This window comes from Pleurodeles waltl, chromosome 4_2, assembly GCF_031143425.1.
Source record: "Pleurodeles waltl isolate 20211129_DDA chromosome 4_2, aPleWal1.hap1.20221129, whole genome shotgun sequence".
Classification (NCBI taxonomy): Eukaryota; Metazoa; Chordata; class Amphibia; order Caudata; family Salamandridae; genus Pleurodeles; species Pleurodeles waltl.
In genome coordinates this window covers 1047422931-1047436968 of record NC_090443.1, presented here as the reverse complement: position 1 = coordinate 1047436968, position 14038 = coordinate 1047422931, and positions in this window count along the sequence as shown.

Sequence of the window (14038 nt, the reverse complement as noted above, 5' to 3'; positions counted from 1 at the left end):
TCTATACAAAAACCTATTGGCCTGGAATTGTGGGTATGTACAACAAATGCTTAACACTACTCCTTTGATAAGCCTACTGCTTGACCACACTACCACAAAATAGAGCATTAGTATTATCTCTTTTTGCCACTATCTTACCTCTAAGGGGAACCCTTAGACTCTGTGCATACTATTCCTTACTTTGAAATAGTGCATACAGAGCCAACGTCCTACATTGGTGGATCAGCGGTGGGGTACAAGACTTTGCATTTGCTGGACTACTCCGCCAATACCTGATCACACGACAAATTCCAAAAATTGTCATTAGAAATTGATTTTTGCAATTTGAACTATTTTTCTAAATTCTTAAAAGTCCTGCTAGGGCCTTGTGTTAGTCCCTGTTAGCATTTCTTTTAGAGTTTAAAAGTTTTGTGAAAGTTTGAATTGGATTCTAGAACTAGTTTTAGATTCTTAAAAAGTATTCCAACTTTTAGAAACAGAATGTCTAGTGCAGAGATGAATGTGAAGGAACTCGACCTCACACCTTACCTCCATCTTAAGATGAGGGAGCTAAGGTCACTCTGCAAACGTAAGAAAATCACAATTGGCTCAAGACCCTCCAAACAACAGCTCCAGGAGCTTTTGGCAGAGTTTGAAAAAGCCAACCCCTCTGAGGATGACAACCCAGAGGATGATGATAGTGACTTGGAGGATAATTCCTCCCCTCCAGTCCTACTTAGGGAGAACAGGGCCACTCAAGCCCTGTCTCCAAATATACTAGTCAGAGATGCTGCTTCCCTCACAGGAGGGACCAGCACCTCTGAAATCACTGAGGATAACCTCAGTGGAGAGGACATCCAGTTAGCCAGGATGGCCAAAAGGTTGGCTTTGGAAAGACAGATCCTAGCCATAGAAAGGGAAAGACAAGAGATGGGCCTAGGTCCCATCAATGGTGGCAGCAACATAAATAGGGTCAGAGATTCTCCTGACATGTTGAAAATCCCTAAAGGGATTGTAACTAAATATGAAGATGGTGATGACATCACCAAATGGTTCACAGCTTTTGAGAGGGGTTGTGTAACCAGAAAAGTAATCAGATCTCACTGGGGTGCTCTCCTTTGGGAAATGTTCACTGGAAAGTGTAGGGATAGACTCCTCACAGTCTCTGGAAAAGATGCAGAATCTTATGACCGCATGAAGGGAACCCTGATTGAGGGCTTTGGATTCTCCACTGAGGAGTATAGAATTAGATTCAGGGGGGCTCAAAAATCCTCGAGCCAGACCTGGGTTGATTTTGTGGACTACTCAGTAAAAACACTGGATGGTTGGATTCAAGGCAGTGGTGTTAATGATTATGATGGGCTGTACAATTTATTTGTGAAAGAACACCTGTTAAGTAATTGTTTCAATGATAAACTGCATCAGCATCTGGTAGACCTAGGACCAATTTCTCCCCAAGAATTGGGAAAGAAGGCGGACCATTGGGTCAAGACTAGGGTGACCAAGACTTCCACAGGGGGTGACCAAAAGAAAGGGGTCACAAAACCTCCGCAGGGGAAAGGTGTTGAGACATCCAAAAACAAAAATAGTAAAGAGTCTTCTTCTGGCCCCCAAAAACCTGCACAGGAGGGTGGGCCCAGAGCCTCTTCACAAAACAATTTTGGGTACAAAGGTAAAAACTTTGATCCCAAAAAGGCCTGGTGTCGTAGCTGTAATCAGCCTGGACACCAAACTGGAGACAAGGCCTGTCCCAAGAAAAGTACCACTTCTAACTCCACTCCAGCTAACACTGGAATGGCCAGTCTCCAAGTGGGATCAACAGTGTACCCAGAGCAAATCAGGTGTCACACTGAAGCTACATTAGTCTCTGAGGGTGGGGTGGATTTAGCTACACTGGCTGCCTGGCCTCCTAGTATGCAAAAAAACAGGCAGCAGCTCTTAATTAATGGGACAAGTGTAGAAGGCCTGAGGGATACAGGTGCCAGTGTCACCATGGTGACAGAGAAACTGGTTTCCCCTGGTCAATACCTGGCTGGACAAACTTATCCAGTCACCAATGCTGACAATCAAACTAAAGTACATCCCATGGCTATGGTAACTTTAGGGTGGGGAGGGGTCAATGGCCTGAAACAGGTGGTGGTCTCCTCAAATATCCCAGTAGACTGTTCGCTTGGAAATGACCTGGAGCCCTCAGCATGGGCTGAGGTAGAACTGAAAACCCATGCAGCCATGCTGGGTATCCCTGAACTGGTGTGTGTCAAGACAAGGGCACAGTGCAAGGCTCAGGGTGAAAAAGTAGAGCTGGAGCCTGGAAAAAGGGCCCAGCCTACCAAGAGAAAAGGAAAGACAACTGGGAAACCAGCTGCAACACAACAACAAAAAGAGAACCTCTCTTCTCAGGAAGAGGTTCTGCCCTCTGAGGGAACTGAGCCTCTAGAGTTAGAACCTTATCAGGTTGAGCTCTTAGGCCCAGGGGGACCCTCAAGGGAGCAGTTGTGTAAGGGGCAAGAAACCTGTCCCTCTCTTGAAGGCCTTAGGCAGCAAGCTGCTGAAGAGTCCAATGGCAAGAAAACTGGAACACATAGAAGATGGACTCCTGTACACTGAGGCAAGAGATCCCAAACCTGGTGCCACTAGGATAGTGGTTGTGCCTCAGGAGTTCAGAGAGTTTATTCTGACCTTAGCCCATGATATTCCTCTTTCTGATGGATACAACTACCTGTGGGTTCCTCACCTAATGAATACTCCCATGGCGCCAGCATTCAACGGAAATCTTCTTCCTAGTCTCTGCACGTCGACGAGGACGTCACTCTAGCCCACGCGACGCCGTCTGACATCATACAGGCAATAAGAGGTCCTCGCCGACGTCAGTTCCCTTTTTTCCGTGCATTCGAAACGGTTATCTTCGAGGGAGCTACTGTTACTTTAGTAGTTACAGTGTATTTTCTGCTGCGTAGTTCTTCTCTGCGGTAACAATGTCTCAGAGAAAGTCGGGTTTCAAGCCCTGTCGAGAGTGTGGGGGCAAGATGTCCGTTACAGATCCTCACTCCGACTGTCTCTGGTGTTTGAGCTTCGACCACGACGTCGTGACTTGCGATTCATGTCAGCACATGAATCCGAAGGCCCTCAAAGAACATGAGGCTAAACTATTCCTGCGAAGTCGAAGAGAAAGGAAAAACATCACAAAAAGTCTTCTTTGCCAAGGTCTCATCAGCGTCATCGAGACTCCCGGCGCCGTAGAGATTCACGGCGTCATTCCAGCAAGGAGTCTCGTTCGAGGTCGCCTTCGGCTCGGCGTCGGAGGACTTGGGAGGTCAGTCCCACGGTCACGCCGCATCCATCGACGCCGTTGCCCTCTCCGGCGTCACCGACTTCGCCTGGACAAGCGTCTGTGGTTGAGGTGATGCAGCCTCTTGTGATGTCTCCTGCGTCGCGGACGTCGAGGCCGGCGTCGGGGTCGCCTTCGATCCAGGCACCTCAGTATCTGGCTTTTCCCGCCCCGGGAGCCGATTGTACGGAAATGCCTCCTTGGCATGGTTACCCCCTGACTTTTTGCCTTTGCTGATGCTATGTTTTGAATTGAAAGTGTGCTGAGGCCTGCTAACCAGGCCCCAGCACCAGTGTTCTTTCCCTAACCTGTACTTTTGTATCCACAATTGGCACACCCTGGCATCCAGATAAGTCCCTTGTAAATGGTACCCCTGGTACCAAGGGCCCTGATGCCAAGGAAGGTCTCTAAGGGCTGCAGCATGTCTTATGCCACCCTGGAGACCCCTCACTCAGCACAGACACACTGCTTGCCAGCTTGTGTGTGCTGGTGAGAACAAAACGAGTAAGTCGACATGGCACTCCCCTCAGGGTGCCATGCCAGCCTCTCACTGCCTATGCCAGTATAGATAAGTCACCCCTCTAGCAGGCCTTACAGCCCTAAGGCAGGGTGCACTACAGGGAGTGCAGAATTATTAGGCAAATGAGTATTTTGACCACATCATCCTCTTTATGCATGTTGTCTTACTCCAAGCTGTATAGGCTCGAAAGCCTACTACCAATTAAGCATATTAGGTGATGTGCATCTCTGTAATGAGAAGGGGTGTGGTCTAATGACATCAACACCCTATATCAGGTGTGCATAATTATTAGGCAACTTCCTTTCCTTTGGCAAAATGGGTCAAAAGAAGGACTTGACAGGCTCAGAAAAGTCAAAAATAGTGAGATATCTTGCAGAGGGATGCAGCACTCTTAAAATTGCAAAGCTTCTGAAGCGTGATCATCGAACAATCAAGCGTTTCATTCAAAATAGTCAACAGGGTCGCAAGAAGCGTGTGGAAAAACCAAGGCGCAAAATAACTGCCCATGAACTGAGAAAAGTCAAGCGTGCAGCTGCCACGATGCCACTTGCCACCAGTTTGGCCATATTTCAGAGCTGCAACATCACTGGAGTGCCCAAAAGCACAAGGTGTGCAATACTCAGAGACATGGCCAAGGTAAGAAAGGCTGAAAGACGACCACCACTGAACAAGACACACAAGCTGAAACGTCAAGACTGGGCCAAGAAATATCTCAAGACTGATTTTTCTAAGGTTTTATGGACTGATGAAATGAGAGTGAGTCTTGATGGGCCAGATGGATGGGCCCGTGGCTGGATTGGTAAAGGGCAGAGAGCTCCAGTCCGACTCAGACGCCAGCAAGGTGGAGGTGGAGTACTGGTTTGGGCTGGTATCATCAAAGATGAGCTTGTGGGGCCTTTTCGGGTTGAGGATGGAGTCAAGCTCAACTCCCAGTCCTACTGCCAGTTCCTGGAAGACACCTTCTTCAAGCAGTGGTACAGGAAGAAGTCTGCATCCTTCAAGAAAAACATGATTTTCATGCAGGACAATGCTCCATCACACGCGTCCAAGTACTCCACAGCGTGGCTGGCAAGAAAGGGTATAAAAGAAGGAAATCTAATGACATGGCCTCCTTGTTCACCTGATCTGAACCCCATTGAGAACCTGTGGTCCATCATCAAATGTGAGATTTACAAGGAGGGAAAACAGTACACCTCTCTGAACAGTGTCTGGGAGGCTGTAGTTGCTGCTGCACGCAATGTTGATGGTGAACAGATCAAAACACTGACAGAATCCATGGATGGCAGGCTTTTGAGTGTCCTTGCAAAGAAAGGTGGCTATATTGGTCACTGATTTGTTTTTGTTTTGTTTTTGAATGTCAGAAATGTATATTTGTGAATGTTGAGATGTTATATTGGTTTCACTGGTAATAATAAATAATTGAAATGGGTATATATTTTTTTTTGTTAAGTTGCCTAATAATTATGCACAGTAATAGTCACCTGCACACACAGATATCCCCCTAACATAGCTAAAACTAAAAACAAACTAAAAACTACTTCCAAAAATATTCAGCTTTGATATTAATGAGTTTTTTGGGTTCATTGAGAACATGGTTGTTGTTCAATAATAAAATTAATCCTCAAAAATACAACTTGCCTAATAATTCTGCACTCCCTGTATACCATAGGTGAGGGCACCAGTGCATGAGCACTGTGCCCCTACAGTGTCTAAGCAAAACCTTAGACATTGTAAGTGCAGGGTAGCCATAAGAGTATATGGTCTGGGAGTCTGTTTTACACGAACTCCACAGCACCATAATGGCTACACTGAAAACTGGGAAGTTTGGTATCAAACTTCTCAGCACAATACATGCACACTGATGCCAGTGTACATTTTATTGTAAAATACACCCCAGAGGGCACCTTAGAGGTGCCCCCTGAAACCTTAACCGACTATCTGTGTAGGCTGACTGGTTCCAGCAGCCTGCCACAACCGAGACATGTTGCTGGCCCCATGGGGAGAGTGCCTTTGTCACTCTGAGGCCAGTAACAAAGCCTGCACTGGGTGGAGATGCTAACACCTCCCCCAGGCAGGAGCTGTAACACCTGGCGGTGAGCCTCAAAGGCTCACCCCCTTTGTTCCAGCACCACAGGGCACTCCAGCTAGTGGAGTTGCCCGCCCCCTCCGGCCACGGCCCCACTTTTGGCGGCAAGGCCGGGGGAAATAATGAGAATAACAAGGAGTCACTGGCCAGTCAGGACAGCCCCTAAGGTGTCCTGAGCTGAAGTGACTCCAACTTTTAGAAATCCTCCATCTTGCAGATGGAGGATTCCCCAATAGGATTAGGGATGTGACCCCCTCCCCTTGGGAGGAGGCACAAAGAGGGTGTACCCACCCTCAGGGCTAGTAGCCATTGGCTACTAACCCCCCAGACCTAAACACGCCCTTAAATTTAGTATTTAAGGGCTTCCCTGAACCTAAGAATTTAGATTCCTGAAACTACAAGAAGAAGACTGCTGAGCTGAAAAACCCCTGCAGAGGAAGAACAGAAGACACCAACTGCTTTGGCCCCAGACTTACCGGCCTGTCTCCTGCCTTCCAAAGAAACCTGCTCCAGCGACGCTTTCCAAGGGACCAGCGACCTCCGAATCCTCTGAGGACTGCCCTGCTTCAAGAAAGACAAGAAACTCCAGAGGACAGCGGCACTGCTCCAAAAGAACTGCTACTTTGTTACAGAGGAGCAGATTTAAAGACCCCTGCAAATCCCCGCAAGAAGCGTGAGACTTGCAACACTGCACCCGGCGACCCCGACTCGACTGGTGGAGAACCAACACCTCAGGGAGGACCCTCCGGCGACTCCGAGACCGTGAGTAACCAAAGTTGTCCCCCCTGAGCCCCCACAGCGACGCCTGCAGAGGGAATCCCGAGGCTCCCCCTGACCGCGACTGCCTGAACCTAAAGTCCCGACGGCTGGAAAAGACCCTGCACCCGCAGCCCCCAGCACCTGAAGGAACGGAACTTCTGTGCAGGAGTGACCCCCAGGAGGCCCTCTCCCTTGCCCAGGTGGTGGCTACCCCGAGGAGCCCCCCCCTTGCCTGCCTGCACCGCTGAAGAGACCCCTTGGTCTCTCATTGAAAACCATTGAAAACCCGAAGCGTGTTTGCACACTGCACCCGGCCGCCCCCCGCGCTGCTGAGGGTGTACTTTTTGTGCTGACTTGTGTCCCCCCCGGTGCCCTACAAAACCCCCCTGGTCTGCCCTCCGAAGACCCTTGTACTTACCTGCTGGCAGACTGGAACCGGGGCACCCCCTTCTCTCCATTGAAGCCTATGTGTTTTGGGCACCTCTTTGACCTCTGCACCTGACCGGCCCTGAGCTGCTGGTGTGGTAACTTTGGGGTTGCTCTGAACCCCCAACGGTGGGCTACCTTGGACCCAAAACTGAGACCTGTAAGTGACTTACTTACCTGTTAAAAATAACAATACTTTACCTCCCCCAGGAACTGTGAAAATTGCACTGTGTCCACTTTTAAAACAGCTAATTGTGTTTTATGTGAAAATTATATATGCTACTGTAATTAATCAAAGTTCCTAAAGTACTTACCTGCAATACCTTTCAAATGAGATATTACATGTAGAATTTGAACCTGTGGTTCTTAAAATAAACTAAGAAAATATATTTTTCTATAACAAAACCTATTGGCTGGATTTGTCTCTGAGTGTGTGTTCCTCATTTATTGCCTGTGTGTATTTACAACAAATGCTTAACACTACTCCTTTGATAAGCCTACTGCTCGACCACACTACCACAAAATAGAGCATTAGTATTATCTCTTTTTGCCACTATCTTACCTCTAAGGGGAACCCTTGGACTCTGTGCATACTATTCCTTACTTTGAAATAGTGCATACAGAGCCAACTTCCTACATTGGTGGATCAGCGGTGGGGTACAAGACTTTGCATTTGCTGGACTACTCGGCCAATACCCGATCACACGACAAATTCCAAAAATTGTCATTAGAAATTGATTTTTGCAATTTGAAATTTTTCTAAATTCTTTAAAGTCCTGCTAGGGCCTTGTGTTAGTCCCTGTTAGCATTTCTTTTAGAGTTTAAAAGTTTGGTAAAAGTTTGAATTAGAACCTATAACTAGTTTTAGATTTTTAAAAAGTATTCCAACTTTTAGAAGCATAATGTCTAGTACAGTAATGAATGTGGTGGAACTCGACACCACACCTTACCTCCATCTTAAGATAAGGGAGCTAAGGTCACTCTGTAAACTAAAGAAAATAGTAATGGACCCCAGACCTTCCAAACTACAGCTCCAGGAGCTGTTGGCAGAGTTTGAAAAGGCCAACCCCTCTGAGGATGGCAACACAGAGGATGATGATAGTGACTTGGAGGATGATTCCCCCCTACCAGTCCTATCTAGGGAGAACAGGGCCTCTCAAGCCCTGACTCCAAGCATAATAGTCAGAGATGCTGGCTCCCTCACAGGAGGGACCAACCTCTCTGAAATCACTGAGGATAACTCCAGTGAAGAGGACATCCAGTTAGCCAGGATGGCCAAAAGATTGGCTTTGGAAAGACAGATCCTAGCCATAGAAAGGGAAAGACAAGAGATGGGCCTAGGACCCATCAATGGTGGCAGCAACATAAATAGGGTCAGAGATTCTCCTGACATGTTGAAAATCCCTAAAGGGATTGTAACTAAATATGATGATGGTGATGACATCACCAAATGGTTCACAGCTTTTGAGAGGGCTTGTGTAACCAGAAAAGTGAACAAATCTCACTGGGGTGCTCTCCTTTGGGAAATGTTCACAGGAAAGTGTAGGGATAGACTCCTCACACTCTCTGGAAAAGATGCAGAATCTTATGACCTCATGAAGGGTACCCTGATTGAGGGCTTTGGATTCTCCACTGAGGAGTATAGGATTAGATTCAGGGGGGCTCAAAAATCCTCGAGCCAGACCTGGGTTGACTTTGTAGACTACTCAGTAAAAACACTAGATGGTTGGATTCAAGGCAGTGGTGTAAGTAATTATGATGGGCTGTACAATTTATTTGTGAATAAACACCTATTAAGTAATTGTTTCAATGATAAACTGCATCAGCATCTGGTAGACCTAGGACCAATTTCTCCCCAAGAATTGGGAAAGAAGGCGGACCATTGGGTCAAGACTAGGGTGTCCAAAACTTCCACAGGGGGTGACCAAAAGAAAGGGGTCACAAAACCTCCCCAGGGGAAAGGTGGTGAGACAGCCAAAAACAAAAATAGTAAAGAGTTTTCTACAGGCCCCCAAAAACCTGCACAGGAGGGTGGGCCCAGAGCCTCTTCACAAAACAATTCTGGGTACAAGGGTAAAAACTTTGATCCCAAAAAGGCCTGGTGTCGTAGCTGTAGTCAGTCTGGACACCAAACTGGAGACAAGGCCTGTCCCAAGAAAAATACCACTTCAAACTCCACTCCGGCTAACACTGGAATGGCTAGTCTCCAAGTGGGATCAATAGTGTGCCAAGAGCAAATCAGGTGTCACACTGAAGCTACATTAGTCTCTGAGGGTGGGGGGATTTAGCCACACTAGCTGCCTGGCCCCCTAACATGCAAAAATACAGGCAGCAGCTCTTAATTAATGGGACAAGTGTAGAGGGCCTTAGGGATACAGGTGCCAGTGTCACTATGTTGACAGAGAAACTGGTTTCCCCTGGCCAATACCTGGCTGGACAAACTTATCCAGTCACCAACGCTGACAATCAGACTAAAGTACATCCCATGGCTATGGTAACTTTAGAGTGAGGAGGGGTCAATGGCCTGAAACAGGTGGTGGTCTCCTCAAATATCCCAGTAGACTGTTTGCTTGGAAATGACCTGGAGTCCTCAGCATGGGCTGAGGTAGAACTAAAAACCCATGCAGCCATGCTGGGTATCCCTGAACTGGTGTGTGTCAAGACAAGGGCACAGTGCAAGGCACAGGGTGAAAAAGTAGAGCTGGAGTCTGGAAGAAAAGCCCAGCCTACCAAGAGAAAAGGAAAGTCAGCTGGGAAACCAGCTGCAACACAACCAGAAAAAGAGAACCTCTCTTCTCAGGAAGAAGTTCTGCCCTCTGAGGGAACTGAGCCTATGGAGCTGGAACCTTATCAGGTTGAGCTCTTAGGCCCAGGGGGACCCTCAAGGGAAGAGTTGTGTAAGGGACAAGAAACCTGTCCCTCTCTTGAAGGCCTTAGGCAGCAAGCTGCTGAAGAGTCCAAAGGCAAGAAAAATGGAACACATAGGGTCTATTGGGAAGATGGACTCCTGTACACTGAGGCAAGAGATCCCAAACCTGGTGCCACTAGGAGAGTGGTAGTGCCTCAGGCGTTCAGAGAGTTTATTCTGACCTTAGCCCATGATATTCCCCTTGCTGGGCATTTGGGACAAACCAAGACGTGGGAGAGGTTAGTCAACCACTTCTACTGGCCCAACATGTCCCAGAAGGTTAAGGAGTTTTGCATCTCCTGTCCCACCTGTCAAGCCAGTGGTAAGACAGGTGGACATCCAAAGGCCCCCCTCATTCCACTTCCAGTGGTTGGGGTCCCCTTTGAAAGAGTGGGTGTGGACATAGTGGGTCCACTTGAACCTCCCACAGCCTCAGGGAGCCTGTACATACTAGTAGTAGTGGATCATGCTACTAGATACCCTGAAGCAATTCCCCTTAGGTCGACTACTGCCCCTGCAGTAGCCAAAGCACTCATTGGTATTTTTACCAGAGTGGGTTTTCCTAAGGAGGTGGTGTCTGACAGAGGTACCAACTTTATGTCAGCATACCTGAAACACGTGGAATGAGTGTGGGGTAACTTAAAAATTCACCACACGATACCATCCACAAACCAATGGTCTTGTTGAGAGATTCAACAAAACATTGAAAGGCATGATCATGGGGCTCCCTGAAAAACTCAAAAGGAGATGGGATGTCCTCTTGCCATGTCTGCTTTTTGCTTACAGAGAGGTGCATCAGAAGGGAGTAGGGTTTTCACCCTTTGAACCTCTGTTTGGGCACTCTGTAAGGGGACCACTAGCTCTTGTGAAAGAAGGCTGGGAGAGACCTCTTCATGAGCCTAAGCAAGATATAGTGGACTATGTACTTGGCCTACGTTCAAGGATGGCAGAGTACATGTAAAAGGCAAGCAAAAACCTTGAGGCCAGCCAACAGCTCCAGAAGTTTTGGTATGACCAAAAGGCTGCAATGGTTGAATTTCAACCAGGGCAGAAATTCTGGGTTTTGGAGCCTGTGGCTCCCAGGACACTTCAGGACAGATGGAGTGACCCTTACCTAGTGCTAGAAAAGAAGAGTCAGGTCACCTACCTGGTGGACCTAGGCACTAGCAGGACCCCCAAGAGGGTGATCCGTGTGAACTGCCTTAAGCTGTCCCATGACAGGGCTGATGTGAATCTGTTCATGGTAACAGATGAAGACCAGGAAGCTGAGAGTGAACTTCTCCCTGATCTCCTCTCCACAGACCCTAAAGATGGTTCAGTAGATGGAGTGATCTATTCAGACACCCTCTCTAGCCAAGAGCAATCTGACTGTAGGAAGGTCCTGCAACAGTTTGCTGAGCTTTTCCCTAACCCCTGGTCAGACACACCTGTGTACCCATGATGTGGACACTGGAATTAGGAGTCATTGAGCACTCTGACAGCCCCTGGGCTAGCCCAGTGGTCTTAGTCCCCAAAACTCACACCAAAGATGGAAAGAGAGAGATGAGGTTTTGTGTGGACTACATAGGACTTAATTCTGTCACCAAGACAGATGCCCATCCCATTCCAAGGGCTGATGAACTGATTGACAAATTGGGTGCTGCCAAATTCTTAAGTACCTTTGACTTAACAGCAGGGTACTGGCAAATCAAAATGGCACCAGGAGCAAAAGAAAAGACAGCACTCTCCACACCTGATGGGCATTATCAGTTCACTGTTATGCCCTTTGGTTTAAAGAATGCCCCTGCCACCTTCCAAAGGTTGGTGAATCAAGTCCTTGCTGGGTTGGAATCCTTTAGTGCAGCTTATCTTGATGATATTGCTGTCTTCAGCTCCACCTGGCAGGATCACCTGGTCCACCTGAAGAAGGTTTTGAAGGCCCTGCAATCTGCAGGCCTCTCTATCAAGGCATCCAAATGCCAGATAGGGCAGGGAACTGTGGTTTACTTGGGACACCTTGTAGGTGGAGGCCAAGTTCAGCCACTCCAGCCTAAGATCCAGACTATTCTGGACTGGGCAGCTCCAAAAACCCAGACTCAAGTCAGGGCATTCCTTGGCTTGACTGGGTATTACAGGAGGTTTGTGAAGGGATATGGATCCATAGTGACAGCCCTCACAGAACGTACCTCCAAGAAAATGCCCAAGAAAGTAAACTGGACTGTAGAATGCCAACAGGCCTTTGACACCCTGAAACAAGCAATGTGCACAGCACCAGTTCTAAAAGCTCCAGATTACTCCAAGCAGTTCATTGTGCAGACAGATGCCTCTGAACATGGGATAGGGGCAGTTTTGTCCCAAACAAATGATGATGGCCTTGACCAGCCTTTTGCTTTCATTAGCAGGAGGTTACTCCCCAGGGAGCAGCGTTGGAGTGCCATTGAGAGGGATGCCTTTGCTGTGGTTTGGTCCCTGAAGAAGCTGAGACCATACCTCTTTGGTACTCACTTTGTAGTTCAAACTGACCACAGACCTCTCAGATGGCTGATACAAATGAAAGGTGAAAATCCAAAACTGTTGAGGTGGTCCATCTCCCTACAGACCTGGGACTGCCCATGCCAATGCAGATGGCCTTTCCAGGTTCTTCCACTTAGAAAATGAAGACTCTCTTGGGAAAGGTTAGTCTCATCCTCTTTCGTTTGGGGGTGGGGGGGGGGGTTGTGTAAGGAAATAACTCCTTGGCATGGTTACCCCCTGACTTTTTGCCTTTGCTGATGCTAGGTTTTGATTTGAAAGTGTGCTGAGGCCTGCTAACCAGGCCCCAGCACCAGTGTTCTTTCCCTAACCTGTACTTTTGTTTCCACAATTGGCACACCCTGGCATCCAGATAAGTCCCTTGTAACTGGTACCCTTGGTACCAAGGGCCCGGATGCCAGGGAAGGTCTCTAAGGGCTGCAGCATATCTTATGCCACCCTGGGGACCCCTCACTCAGCACAGACACACTGCTTGCCAGCTTGTGTGTGCTAGTGGGGACAAAACGACAAAGTCGACATGGCACTCCCCTCAGGGTGCCATGCCAACCTCACACTGCCTATGTAGTATGGGTAAGTCACCCCTCTAGCAGGCCTTACAGCCCTAAGGCAGGGTGCACTATACCATAGGTGAGAGCATATGTGCATGAGCACTATGCCCCTACAGTGTCTAAGCAAAACCTTAGCCATTGTAAGTGCAGGATAGCCATAAGAGTATATGGTCTGGGAGTCTGTTATGCACGAACTCCACAGCACCATAATGGCTACACTGAAAACTGTGAAGTTTGGTATCAAACTTCTCAGCACAGTAAATGCACACTGATGCCAGTGTACATTTTATTGTAACATACACCCCAGAGGGCACCTTAGAGGTGCCCCCTGAAACCTTAACCGACTATCCGTGTAGGCTGACTAGTTTTAGCAGCCTGCCACACACCAGACTTGTTGCTGGCCACATGGGGAGAGTGCCTTTGTCACTCTGTGGCTAGTAACAAAGCCTGTACTGGGTGGAGATGCTTATCACCTCCCCCTGCAGGAACTGTAACACCTGGCGGTGAGCCTCAAAGGATCACACCCTTTGTTACAGCACCCCATTGCACTCCAGCTAGTGTAGTTGCCCGCCCCCTCCGGCCACGGCCCCACTTTTGGCAGCAAGGCAGGAAGAGATAATGAGAAAAACAAGGAGGAGTCACTGGCCAGTCAGGACAGCCCCTAAGGTGTCCTGAGCTGAGGTGACTGACTTTTAGAAATCCTCCATCTTGCAGATGGAGGATTCCCCCAATAGGATTAGGGATGTGTCCCCCTCCCCTCAGGGAGGGGGCACAAAGAGGGTGTACCCACCCTCAGGGCTAGTAGCCATTGGCTACTAACCCCCCAGACCTAAACACGCCCTTAAATTTAGTATTTAGGGGCTCCCCAGAACCTAGGAACTCAGATTCCTGCAACCTAAGAAGAAGACGACTGTTGAGCTGAAACCCTGCAGAGAAGACGGAGACACCAACTGCTTTGGCCCCAGCTCTACCG